At 45.9% G+C, this 13,404-nt stretch overlaps 1 long non-coding RNA gene and 1 pseudogene across 1 annotated transcript in view; one reads left to right on the forward strand and one right to left on the reverse strand.

Annotated features, from left to right (window-relative positions):
* The window catches only part of Lncenc1 (long non-coding RNA, embryonic stem cells expressed 1), a 62,695-nt gene that overhangs the window by 11,408 nt on the left and 37,883 nt on the right, over positions 1-13,404 (forward strand). The window lies entirely within an intron of this gene.
* On the reverse strand, positions 11,570-12,697 carry Gm8756 (predicted gene 8756; annotated as a pseudogene).

Below are 13,404 nucleotides of genomic sequence, written 5' to 3' on the forward strand. Positions count from 1 at the left end.
CATTCTAGTTTGTGGATGGAGCGTCCGAGGACGCCACAGCTGCCTCAGTGTAATGACCTCCCATTTAATCATCATAACACTCCATTTTACATATTGAGGCTACAAGAAGCTATTTACCTAAGGACTGGATGACTAAGAGGCAGACGCTTCATTATTTGTCCGTGTTTCGCCTCCTCCTTTTACTTCTTTAAGATTGGTGGTTCCTGTATTTGACGACGACGATGCCTCCCGATCCACCATAACCATCAGGAAACAAAGTGAAGTGTTTTTGGAAAAAAAAAATCTCCCTGTGGTAGAAGAGGGAGACAGGCAGTTGTCTGTAGTCATCTGGTGGCCAGCTAAGGTGGCAAGCCTTCCTTCCCATAGGCCGGTTGTTCTGACAGCATGCAGCAGGCATGCTTTAATTTAATTAGCTTTGAGGAGGTAAGAACGGACAATTTTGAGGTGTGGTTTTTCTTGAGGTGGTGTGCAGATACGTAAAGGCGTTTTTTTAAAATGGTGTTTTAGTGGGGCAATTACAGAGCTTGAGTAATTTTGTGTTTCGATTAGGGAGAGTCAACATTACAGTGTAGGGTGAGGACTCACGCTGCCAGGGAGAGACAGACAATTGGTGGCTGCCTCCATATGGAGAGCCCCGGCCCTTCATAGGTGTCATCCAGTCAGTGACTTGGCGATTCCTGCCCTTTCCACTTTCCCTGCTGTGTGCGCTGGGCACTTGGCACTGGAGGACTTTGTCTTCCATGCCCCTGCCTCTGTTTCAGAGTGGGAGGTGTAGCAGAGCCTAGAGAGTAAGATGAGGGGGAGGTGGGGGATTGCTTCTCTGTTCTGTGTTGTGCTTCTAAAAATTAGTTTCCTCTTGAAGACAGCTCCAGCAGGCCGCTCCTCCTTCAGGGTTTCACTACAAAATGGACCCCAGGATAACGATACCTCTTTCCTGTGCCTTCAGTCCCGGATGCTAGCAGTGACTCTCATTCAAAGGCTCCGCCCAGAGTGCATGGCCTCACTAAGCAGTTCCCTCAGAGTTACATACCCTTTATCCCACCTGTGGTGGATGCTTATTTACCAAGACAGAAACACCTTGGTAATTCTTTTTGTTTTTTAAGATTTATTTATTTATTTTATGCATATGAGTACACCACCATTGCTCCCATCAGACACACCAGAAGAGGGCACCAGACCCCATTACAGATGGCTGTGAGCCACCATGTGGTTGCTGGGAATTGAACTCAGGACCTCTGGAAGAGCAGTCAGTGCTCCTAATCGCTGAGCCATCTCTCCAGCCCCCACTTTGGTGATTCTTAAGTTGGATGTACGCACATACCTTAGGGATCCAGTTCAAGGACAGATTCAGAAAGCCTGGGTTAGGGTCCAAGAGTCCACACCTTAACAGGTGCCAGGTGATGTGGAGGCTACTGGTCTCTGGAACACCATTCACTGTATGATCACAGCTGGAAATCTATTCCTAGACATCTTTTGAAAATTACCGCTGGTTGTGGTGGCACACGCCTGTAGGATTTGCTGAAGGAGGCAGAGGCAGGTGGATTTCTGAGTTCGAGGTCAGCCTGGTCTACAAAGTGAGTTCTGCCAGGACAGTCAGGGCTACACAGAGAAACCCTGTCTCGAAAAACCGAAAAAAAAATCGCTTTCTGCTCACACGCGTGTGTGTGTGTGTGTGTGTGTGTGTGTGTGTGTGTGTGTGTTTTGTGTGTTCTCTACAAAAGCAACTGAAGAAATGCTAGGTCCACAAGTTGCTGACTTATTGTGAGTTGTTCCAGGGAAACTTATTCTGAACTATGGACAGTGAAGGTTAGCAGAGAGATACAGAATTTGATTTTAGAAATTTACCTCCTTAGAGCAGCAACTGTAGATCTAGCATCATAAGTATTTGTAAATAAAGTTTTATTGGCACCCAGCTGTGCTCATTTGCTTGTGCATTGTCTAAGTCTATTTGCCTCTCAGTGGCAGTTTGAATGCTTACAGCAGGAACCAGATGGCTTTAAGCATGGACTATTTACTAACCTGACTTTTACAGGAAGATAATGTGGAACTCTGCCTCTGACTATTACAAGGGGTCTCTCAAAAACTAAAATCTTTGGGCAAAACGCAACTACAGGGACCATCTTGTCTCTTTTTACAGACAAGGATCCTTCTATTGCCCCAGAAATACTGGGTTTTAAAAGAAGCTGGGGGGCTGGTGAGATGGCTCAGCAGGTAAGAGCACCCGACTGCTCTTCCGAAGGTCCTGAGTTCAAATCCCAGCAACCACATGGTGGCTCACAACCATCCCTAATGAGATCTGACTCCCTCTTCTGGTGTGTCTGAAGACAGCTACAGTGTACTTACATATAATAAATAAATAAATCTTTAAAAAAAAAAAAAGAAGAAGCTGGGACAACTCAATGTAATTTGAAGGAAATCAACAGTTATTACATGCCCTTTAAGGAGAGCCAGCCTTCAAGATAGAGGTTGGAAAGCTAACATGTGCTGTTGTGACATTGGGCTCTGGGCTATTCAGAGTCAACAGACTGTTAATATTTTCTATTTCTACATATGAACAGTTGTTTCTTTGTCGTCATCCTTACCCCCCAATTTGAATGGTTCATAAGTCAGAATCAGATTTCCAAGGGCCGTTTGGGCCTGGAGATCTTTACAACAGCTTACAAACAGCTGCTCCAAATGAAATACGCTAAGTAAGGCTGGCCGCTCTTTCCCAGACAGCACCCCAACCTGTCATTATTCCCTACCAAACAGTTGGGAGTCAGGTACAGGTACTATAGGGGAACATGGGCACCCACAGAAAACTACATACTTAGTATAGCCTCTTATGTAGCCTTGGCTACACTCAAAATCATTTGGAGGCTCGGCTCGTGAGCTGCCTGTCAAACACGGATGGAAGTATATGGGATGAAGGACCCTTTGGCATTTAGTGGCTCTGAAAGCAGTGTGGAGCTATTACTTTAGACTTTAAGGAACATCTTCAGCAATAATTTCTAGCACTTGTGGATTCAAGGGAAAAATGTGCAAAATATCGATTTGTCACAGTTGCATGTCATTGTCACTCAGTCACTCCTAATGGAAGTCAGCTTCAAAATTGTTGGACGTTTCTTGGTGGAAGGTTTTTTTTCTTACTGTTGGTATCAGGACCTCCGAAACCCGTTACATCACATAGGCGGGACACGTAGACCAATTGCCAAGGCAACTGCCACCACATTCCCTGAATCAACTTGGCTCACCTCGCACCTTTACCTGGATTACGTCATCAGCCATATATAAAGAAAGTCGTCCCCCCCCCCCCGCCTCTTCCCCCCCTTTCTCTTTCTGCTTCCACCTTGCCCCTCTCTCTCCCAATAAACCTCTCTCTCCCAATAAACCTCATGTGGAACTGTTTGTCCTGGTGAGGTCCTTCTGAAGCCTTGAGACGTTCAAGATCATAACACTCTCAGATGTTACAAGCATCTTTGCAAGTTGTCTGCAGACTAAAGCATCCTGAACACCTGTCCGCAGATCAAATAGAAAATGCACTGAATTTTAACTGTGAGCTCTGAACTGTATCAGTGTATCAATTTCACTAGTGCTTAGCATAGCCTTGCCCTGTTGTAGATACAGGAAGAGCAAGAGCATGCACGTTGTTTAGTGGGATGGGAGCTAAGCTGTTGTGTCAGGCTTGCATTAACGCCTATATTCAGAGAACAACGAACCACTGTGAGAACACAGTTATGCTGGCTGGGAGACAGTTGCTTCCAGGTCTTGGTTGTAGGCTCTCCTGTCCTTCCGACGGTTCCAGCAAGGTCACCCTAGTTTGGATCTGCTGACAGTAGCAATCATGCTGAAGCTGCAGACCTCTGCAAGTTTACACTGTGACTGGACAATAATGCTTGGAATGTATATTGGGCCTTTCATCTTTGAAGTTCAATGTTCTAACTGTAATCTTTATGACTTCTTGGTGAGGTAGCAACTGGGGGATTGTTTTGATTTGAGGTAGAGGTGTGGACTTGTGGCAGACATCCAGGTTCAAGGGTCTGTTTGGGGTCCCTGCAGGAGTCAAGGCTGAGGTAGGAACAGAGATGGATATTTTGTAGCCCTATGTAGAAAATTTCTTTATTCTCTCTCTCTTTTTTTCAATTCAAAGGCAGTGTGTCACCCTCACCCCCACCCCCAACTCCCTGTAGGAAAGAAATATGTGCAAGGATTCTAGCTCATTCCAAGTATATTAAAAGTCAGAAGTGGAAATCAAATTACAAAGTCTAACTTTTCTAAAGTCTTTTCAAAGTACTTCTAAAGCCTTTGGTCTAAGAGCTGGGCTTAACTTGAAGCTTAGAATATATTCACGATCTCTGCTTTTCCCTCTCCGCCTGGCTGGTCTTACTTCCTTAAGGTAACAACTGCCTGTACTAGAACTCACAGGCTTGTTTTGCCCTGATGATTGCCAGCCGCACCGCACCGAGGCTTTCCAGAGATTACCTCCTCTCAGATCCTAACACAACAACAGCACTTTCAGATTCGAGACTTTATAATTAAGGCATGATGGTTATTTGCAGGACAGTGGAGGATTATCATGCAGATTAGAAACAGGTCTGTATAAATAATAATAAAACCTAAGGGGGTTGTACAGGCACATGAAAGAATCCATGTTAGATAACCAATAATATCTGCCTCCTTGAAAAATCTCATTAGCATTTATCAAGTAGTTAATGGTCTCAAAACACTTGACAGGTAATCCATAGAACATCCTTGGCAGATAATTAAATATTCTGATCTGAACTTGCAGGAGCAGACACACCAAGCATCCGTGAGACTTGACCGGAAGGATAAGACAGGAAGCCGCTGTTGGAGTAGGCAATCAATAACTGCACGTTCCTCAGCTCCTCAGAGACATGGCTGTCCACGCTGTTCTTCAGCGTGACCTTTCAGAGTCACGACGAAAACCCAGTCAAGGAGAAAACTTACTTTTCCTTTAGCAAACTCATATTTGGTTCAATAGAAATGCAGTGAATTTCCATAAAAATGATTCCATGGCTGCTGCCAGGCTTATTTGTAGAGGGTAAGTAGGATGCTACCCACTCACTGGTGAGCTCCGAGGTACAGGAACTTCGGCCCCCTCAGCTTGTGCGTTCTGAGGATTCTTAGGACAGCTGAGTGTATTTGCTGGGGATCTGACAGTGCTAGAGAAGGACTCCTTGTTCCAGCGCCTACAGCAACAGTGCCATTTTGGAAACGCTGTGCTGTACCGTGGTACAGAGAGGAAGTATTACAAACATTATCATGAGACATTCTTTAAGGTGCAATGAACGACTTCTTCCTTTTGTAAACTCACTTAAAGCCCTTCTTTGAGCTCCCTCTCAAATCTTATCTAGTAGTACTTTATATTGATAATGTAGGGCGAGCCAAGAGATTATGTTGGGGGTCTATATCGAGATAATACGTGGTAAGTATATGAAGAGGGCTTTAGATTAGTAACAAGTGAAAAAATTTCAACTTTGGAGAAAAGGTAAAAACAGACTTTTTCTTGTTTCTAGTTTTACTTGAAGATTTCTCACAGTACTAACACACACATACGCGCGCGCACACACACACACACACACACACACACACACACACACACACGCGTGCACACGCACACGCACTCACCTATGTGCGTGTGCAGCTGCTATGGATGGAACGCAGAGTCTTAGGCATGCCAAGCAAGTGCTTACCCCTGAGCCACATCCCCAGCTCCACTTTCAAGAATGGGTCTCACTGTGTCATTTAGACTGGCTTCCAACTGTCAGCCTTCCTGCCTCAGCCCACCAAGTGCTGGGACTATAGGACCAGGACCACCATACCTGGCTCTACTTTATTGTTTTTCTCTCAGTGCAGCTAAAACGTGACACAAAACAACCTCGGAGACAGAATTTTATTAAAAGACGTTAACCTTGACAAGTAAATGTTTCCTTTAACTGTTTCTTCTGGAGGAGCCATTTCCTCCCCCTCCCCAAACTTTCATTTTTTACATCAAAGACAATATGCTCAGTTGGTAATGGCCTAACCAAGTCCCGTGTGTCAGTTGTGCTTTCAACAGCTTTGCGTTGCTAGATACCTGTGAATGAGGGCTGTCTTCATTTTGTAGAGGGTGAAAGTCAGTCGGGTAATACAATAAGAAGGTCATACACTAATCTGTGAGGAAGTCAGGGTCTAAACCAGGGCAATCCAGCTGCAGGCTGTTAACCGATGTTTATAGCAATCGCCAAACAACCCTTTTGATCCTGGGGTGGGGTGGGGTGGGAATGTTGAAGACTTGTCACAGGAGAATAGGCTGTTTTTAGGAAGCTCTTCTCAGTGAGAAAAACCAGCAGAGTTGGCTTTAGTCATAAAATGTTTCCAACGTGACTAGTGACTTACACTTAGAGACAGTGCATTGACTCTGGGTTTACTAAAGGTATACATGATAGAGTATAGGAGCTTTCCTTCCACTGACTTTGATAACAGGAAAGGGAAGACAGGAGAACAGTGGAGAATCGTAAAGGAAAGGAGAGGGGGTAAAGGTGTAGTTTCTAATGGCTTAAGTCCTTCCTGGGCCTGATGCTTTGACTCAGCATAGATAGCATCCAACTACGTTCCTGTGTATATAAATCTACGTGTAGCATTTGTATGAAAGACCCTTTCCAAGGACCACATGCTATACATCCCTCGGGTGATAACAACTGCAGCGTTTGGAGTGAGTGCTGCCCACTGAGAGCCTCCCCGAGTTAACCTCTTAACAAAGTGCAGGGGACAGGATTTTCAAAGGGAAAGAAGCCCTGTGAAGCAGAGGCTGGGAAAGTCTGAAACTGCACCCAGATGGCCTTGCTGTTAGGCCTTATCTCACAGAGCCAGGGATGAAAGGTGAGAGGCCGGTCAACCTCTGTTTATTTCTGCCCTCCTGCTCTGTCTGATGCTTTGACCCCAGAGCTGCTCTTTGTATTCTCTTCCACCTCCTCCCTGCAGTCGGAGGCAGCCTGCTCATCAGCAGTTCTTGCTGACAGCAGCACAGAAATATTGTAGCGTACACCAAGACCACTTGAGGCAGGTCGACTTCAAGCAGTAATAGACTAGCGTCCTAGCCTCAGTGCTAGGAGAGATGGAGAAGCAGAGTTCTGGGGAGTCGTGCAGAGAGCTGCATCCTCTTTGCAGAGGGAAGGCTACTGGGGGCATGACTAACACCAGGGGAGCCGTTTATGTCGTATTCCTTTCCTGAGATACTTATTAGTGTTATTTACAGTAGGTTTTATTATTGGGGCCACGCCTTAAGAATGGCTTTTCCTAAGCAGGGTGGTAGCGATGCACACCCTTAATCCCAGCACTGGGAGGCAGAGGTAGATGGATCTCTGTGAGTTCGAGGTCAGCCTGGTCTACAGAGTGAGTTTCAGGACAACTAGGGCTGTTACACAGAGAAACCCTCTCTTGAACAACTAAATAAAAAACAAAATAAAATAAAATCTTTTCTTCCTTCCCTTCCTCCCTCCTTCCCCCTTCCTTCTGTCCTTCCATCCTTTCTAACTTCCTTCTTTTCTATCTTCTGTTCCTCTTCAGTTTTGGCTGTTGGCTCTACACTTCTGTATACCACAAACTACTAAAGGAAAGAAAGTAAGGCTAACAGAAAGATAACTCCATACTTGTATACAACGAGAGACGCCAGATCACTCTTGGGCTGACAGATCTTACTTTTGCTGCATCAAACTGTTGGGTAAAACAACTCTCATTTTCTCTCATGGTTTTGCAGGAAGGGACCCCTTGGAGTGGGAGGTAGCAGCAGGCAGCAGCATCCTTCCTCAGAGGCGATGCCTCAATGACTTGAGCCCCCACACACACTTCACAAAGACTGGTTTACAACGTAAGAACGTAAGAAAATGATCGAGCACAGTATTAGCTCATCACAGCCCTCCAGACACTTGTTTTCGTTGGAAGAGTTTTCAGGAGACTACAAGGTGAAGGGAAGCCCTGGTATCCTGCTTCTGGGACCTTTTTAAAAATCGTGTTCAGCCGGGTAGTGGTGGCCCATGCCTTGAATACCAGCACTTGGAAGGCAGAGGCAGGTGGATTTCTGAGTTTGAGGCCAGCCTGGTCTACAGAGTAAGTTCCAGGATAGCCAGGGCTATATAGAGAAACCCTGTCTTGAAAAATCAAGAAGAAAAAAACATGTCCAATGCTCCAGATCTCTTCTGTCATGGCATGCAAATGGAGATGTCATCGCTGGTGGGAATTCATCCAATGTGGAATAGGCTGGGTGGAGTGATACTTGGTGCCCATGGCTACAAAATAATTTGGAACCATTTTCCCACTGATTACAGCTAGACTGTACCTTGGGAATCTGGGTGGGTGCTAGTCACGGAGTGGAGGAAAGGCAGAGAATGGCGGTGGTGGCAGATCTCAGCCTTGCTTGGACCCATTAGAACAACTTGATGCTGCCTGTGATCTTGAGAACCCTGCTTCACAAACCCAGGATCCCTTTCCTTAGTGAAATCTCTTCTCCTGTTGAGACAAGCGGGAGACATCTGTTGTTATTTGAAGACGCTCTCAGGAGCCTGCTGGGTTCCATTCAACCTGGTAAATACAGTTTTCTTTACATTGTTCTGTCTTCCGTGACTCAAGTACTCCTGTGCTATCCCCACCTGGCACCCAGGAATAACGTTTCTGCCGACCCTTAATAGCGTGCCAAGAAATAGAAGCATTTCTTAAACCAGCTTGTCTGCTCCCTCTCCCTGGGTTGAGGGAGAGTGTCTGTCTGGTGGGAGGGATGCAAAGGAGATCAGGGAGCCTTGTGCAACCGCCAGGGATGACCCACATCAGGGCAGAGCAGATGTTATCTAGGGGAGGTCAACTGGAGACAGATGTTGCGTTGTGGCTTCTGTCTGCTTCAGCTACGAACCAGAGATCTGAACCTTACTACTTAGATGTTGTTATGTCCCCTTCCGTTCCCTACACTGCGGTACTCAGAATGCAACTGCAGATACCGTTAGTTGAGATGAGTTTTGATGCCTTTCACACTGGCTTCTCGATGAGCACAGCCATATTCTTTGCTCCCTTTCTTTATAGATGCTGCCCTGGACCAGGGGCCATTGGTATGAAATCACACGCATCTCTTGGTGCTTTCTACTAGAAGTTCCCTAAGTCATGCAGCTGTGTCAAGGGGGTCCTTCTGATTGGGCTGGGGTTACCCAGGCCAGAGGGAGAACCTTAGAAATGGATGATGAGTGTTCCCTTGGTTGTAGGTCATGGGAGAATATTCTAGACCACGGCATGATTAACCAGAATGAAATTCTCATGCGCCTCATGGAGATTTAAATGAACAGGAGGGCCACGCCTAGAGTTTTACTAATTGGACTTCACCCAGATGCAAGAGCTTGTAAACTTCAAAGATCGAGGCAAACATTTGTTGATTTCCTGAACGTGTTTGGGGGACGAACCTTTGCTTGTTCTCTGGAATGGCACCTCAGGCAGTAAGGTGGGCAATTTACAACTGCAGCACAACACAGGCCAAAGTCAAGGTTCCGCACTGGGGTTGCTTCCCCTCCAGAGCTTTCAGTTGCTGGCATGCCTAAAACAGAGACACATCTGAGAGCAGAGATGGGAGAGGCAGATGAAGGAGAGGAAAGTGCTCTGGTAAAACAAGGCAGGCTTTTTAAATGTCCCGGGGTTCCTGCGACAGGGCTCCCTCCTTCTCTGAGGTTAGTATATTTAATTATTAAACACAGGGCTTCATCAACATTTGGACTCCTTGGAGACAAGCAGCAATTATCTCAGATTCTGTTCCCACTGCCATCCCGCCCCAACTTCAAAGGCAACTCATTACTAGGCCCCGAATTCTTCAAATTACTTTCCCATCATCTCAAATGATGTTTATAAGTAGTTCATAATGAGAGTCTAATCTCACTCCTCAGATTACTAAAGAAGCTCTCGGAAGATGGACTGAGATAAAATTATCCCAACTCGGGCTGATTATCTTTGGATCAGGCTTTCCAACAAGATTTTAGTCACCGGTTTGTTAAAGTTTTTTAACCGGTTTTTAGGAGATATTTTATGTACATATATTTACAAGAATAATTTATACAGACTTGTCCCGGGCTCTTATTTGCAAATTAACATCTAAATGAGACTTCTCAAAATGAGCTATTTTATGTCTTGCAGATGAATAATTAAAAATGTATATTAAATTCAAACAAATGTGATGAGCCTGTCTTTGAGGTTGCCAGTAAAATATAGTCGCCTTTGTTTTATGGAAGATTGTATTTCATATAAGGAAGATCAAGCCGTCCCAGGGCCCGTAAGGCTTTATTAATAGTCAGACAGCCTACTTCATTAATCTGAGCAGTGTCAAGGTTTGCCCTTGACAACAACAACAAAAGAAAGGAAAAAAAAAAAAAACAGAGAAAAGAGGCATAGTCATCCCATCTTATGTTTGTCACTTTAAGACTGTTTTTTGTCAGTCATTATTTACATGATTGTTTGATATCAATGTGAACAGTAGACCAGGTAGAGCGGCTGTAAGAATCTTCTGGAAATCATCCTTGTATAGACTTTAGAATTCTCACGCTTGCGTCAGACTGAAGCCACTCTCCCGAATCTTATACTGTTGACTGCTTTTCTTTCCCTCGGTTGCCAGCCCTCGAAAGCTGGCTCCCCTTTTGTGGAAGTCAGGTGGGCTGTCTGGTCCTCAAGGTGTCCTTACAGGTTGCAAAGGGAGAAGAGGAAATGGGGTGTAGGGGGGGTTGAATGTGAGAGGATCTGCCTGCCATTGGCCTTTCAAGTTTTTTGCAGGGTAGACAGCTACTGAGCTACAATTCCACTGCAGAGCGACGGTGATCAGGAGGATGGGACGAGTTTGCAAGGCAACATGAACTGGAGGGCAACGTAACGAAGCAGCATCCATCACACGTGTTCAAAAACAGACATATGTTGACACAGAGATGGAAAAACTATACTGTGAAAACTGGAACTCCTCCACTTTTTATATATTCTATAGCAAGGACCTTTAGACTGTGACCGTCCCTTGTCACCCCTACTTTATCTTTCTTGTCCCGTATTGTTACAATTCTGTGCTAAAGCCAGAAAAGCCATTCAGGGAGATGAGTCGAGGGAGGTTCTATGTCGCCCAGCTTTGAGAGAACTGAGTGAGCTTTTCCAACAAAAGGATGAAGGATGTTGCGATGCCTGTCATGCTTGTGTGCATGTCTGCCTATCTTTCCTTACCTGAACGGGATCAGATGCCATAAAAAACCGGAAACTTTGACATGTGATCACATTAATTTTTAACTGTGATCTCTTGGCATTAGAGACCAAATCACTGAAGAGAGATACAGCTTAATAGTCTGTTTCCTGGGAGGAGAGAAGAGACTTGTAAAAGAGAGAAAGCAATGCAGGTTAAGGCAGGGACGGCAGGTAGAGGGCTTTTCTTACTCCATCCTGTTCTTGGGGTGTCAGGTCACCTGGCTGCCTGGCTAGAAAGAAGGGCATAATTCAAACAGAAGCAAGGACCAGACAGACAGAAGGCAGTGGGAAGCTATCAGGAGCAGGTGAAGACCAGAGCCCTGTATTGTTATTATTTTTTTGTGTGTGTGGGAGCAGAAAACTTTATTGATGGTATTCAAGAGAGTAGGGAGGGCTCCTTAGGCCCTTCCTGTTATGGGTGTCTGGGGTGGAAATTGTGAGGGAGATGCTCAGTGTTGGGGGCCCGAGTTGGGATAGGGTCTCCTCAGCAACTTAGGGCCTCTCTCTTGGTCTCAGTGTCCTTGCTAGGGTAGGTGGTCCAGGGTTTCTTACTCCATGGAGGCCATGTAGGCCATGAGGTCCACCACCCTGTTGTTGTAGTCGTATTCATTGTCATACCAGGAAATGAGCTTGACAAAGTTGTCATTGAGAGCAATGCCAGCCCCGGCATCGAAGGTGGAAGAGTGGGAGTTGCTGCTGAAGTCGCAGGAGACAACCTGGTCCTCAGTGTAGCCCAAGATGCCCTTCAGTGGGTCCTCAGATGCCTTCTTCACCACCTTCTTGATGTCATCATACTTGGCAGGTTTCTCCAGGCGGCATGTCAGATCCACGAAGGACACATTGGGGGTAGGAACACGGAAGGCCATGCCAGTGAGCTTCCCGTTCAGCTCTGGGATGACCTTGCCCACAGCCTTGGCAGCACCAGTGGATGCAGGGATGATGTTCTGGGCAGTCCCACGACCATCACGCCACAGCTTTCCAGAGGGGCCATCCACAGTCTTCTGAGTGGCAGTGATGGCATGGACCATGGTCATGAGCCCTTCCACGATGCCAAAGTTGTCATGGATGACCTTGGCCAGGGGGGCTAAGCATTGGTGGTGCAGGATGCATTGCTGACAATCTTGAGTGAGTTGTCATATTTCTCGTAGTTCACACCCATCACAAACATGGGGGCATCGGCAGAAGGGGCAGAAATGATGACCCTTTTGGCCCCACCCTTCAAGTGGGCCCTGGCCTTCTCCATGATGGTGAAGACACCAGTAGACTCCACCACATACTCAGCACCGGCCTCACCCCATTTGATGTTATCGGGATCTTGCTCCTGGAAGATGGTGATGGACTTCCCGTTGATGACAAGCTTCCCATTCTCGGCCTTGACTGTGCTGTTGAATTTGCCGTGGGTGAAGTCATCCTGGAACACGTAGACCATGTAGTTGAGGTCAATGAAGGGGTCCTTGATGGCTACATGGTCCACCTGAACCCAGCTTTTCTGTATGTGTGTCTTTCATCTCGCTGTGCCTCGTTGTCCAAGTCAGGTCGAAGTTGTGCAGATAGATCTTGGTAGGACACAGAAGAAAAGGAGAAAAAATCTTGTTTGTAAAATAAACCATCTGTATGAAGTCTGTGTCTTTTGAGCTAGTGTTCCTGTGATTCCTGCTTTCCAGGGACCGACATTTCAAAGAATAGCAACCACCACCACTGCAAAGATGCAAGAGGAAGGTCCGCCCCCAGTGAGTGTGGGCTCCTCGTTACCAACATCATCGTGTACAGAGAAAACCCATGTAGAGCAAAATTAAGCTGTTTTTAAAAGCCCCTTGGCTTTGTCTAAATGCATTGCTTAACACAGACACAATTGTGTGTGCTCTCTTGCTTCTAGAGGGTGTTCCATTTTGTTTGAAATCTACTCATTCTCTGACTGGCCAGAGAAACCTCTTGCAGCTTGTGAAGTTATTCCCATCTAACACTGTTAGCGTAGTGTCTCTGATTAGTCCAGATGATTAAAAAGAATCTGGATTAAATCCCCAAAGAACCTGAACAGCAGAGCAAGTTGGATTGTATCCTGCCTTCATGTCTATGCAGCAACTCAACCAACAGTGATAAGACGTGGGCAACAGAAGGTCTGTAGGGAGCTGGAATGATCATTGGTCGAAAGTCACCATTGGATGCTTACATTCGGAAGTC

The sequence above is a fragment of the Mus musculus genome, chromosome 13 (genome assembly GCF_000001635.26).
Source record: "Mus musculus strain C57BL/6J chromosome 13, GRCm38.p6 C57BL/6J".
NCBI classification, from domain to species: Eukaryota; Metazoa; Chordata; class Mammalia; order Rodentia; family Muridae; genus Mus; species Mus musculus.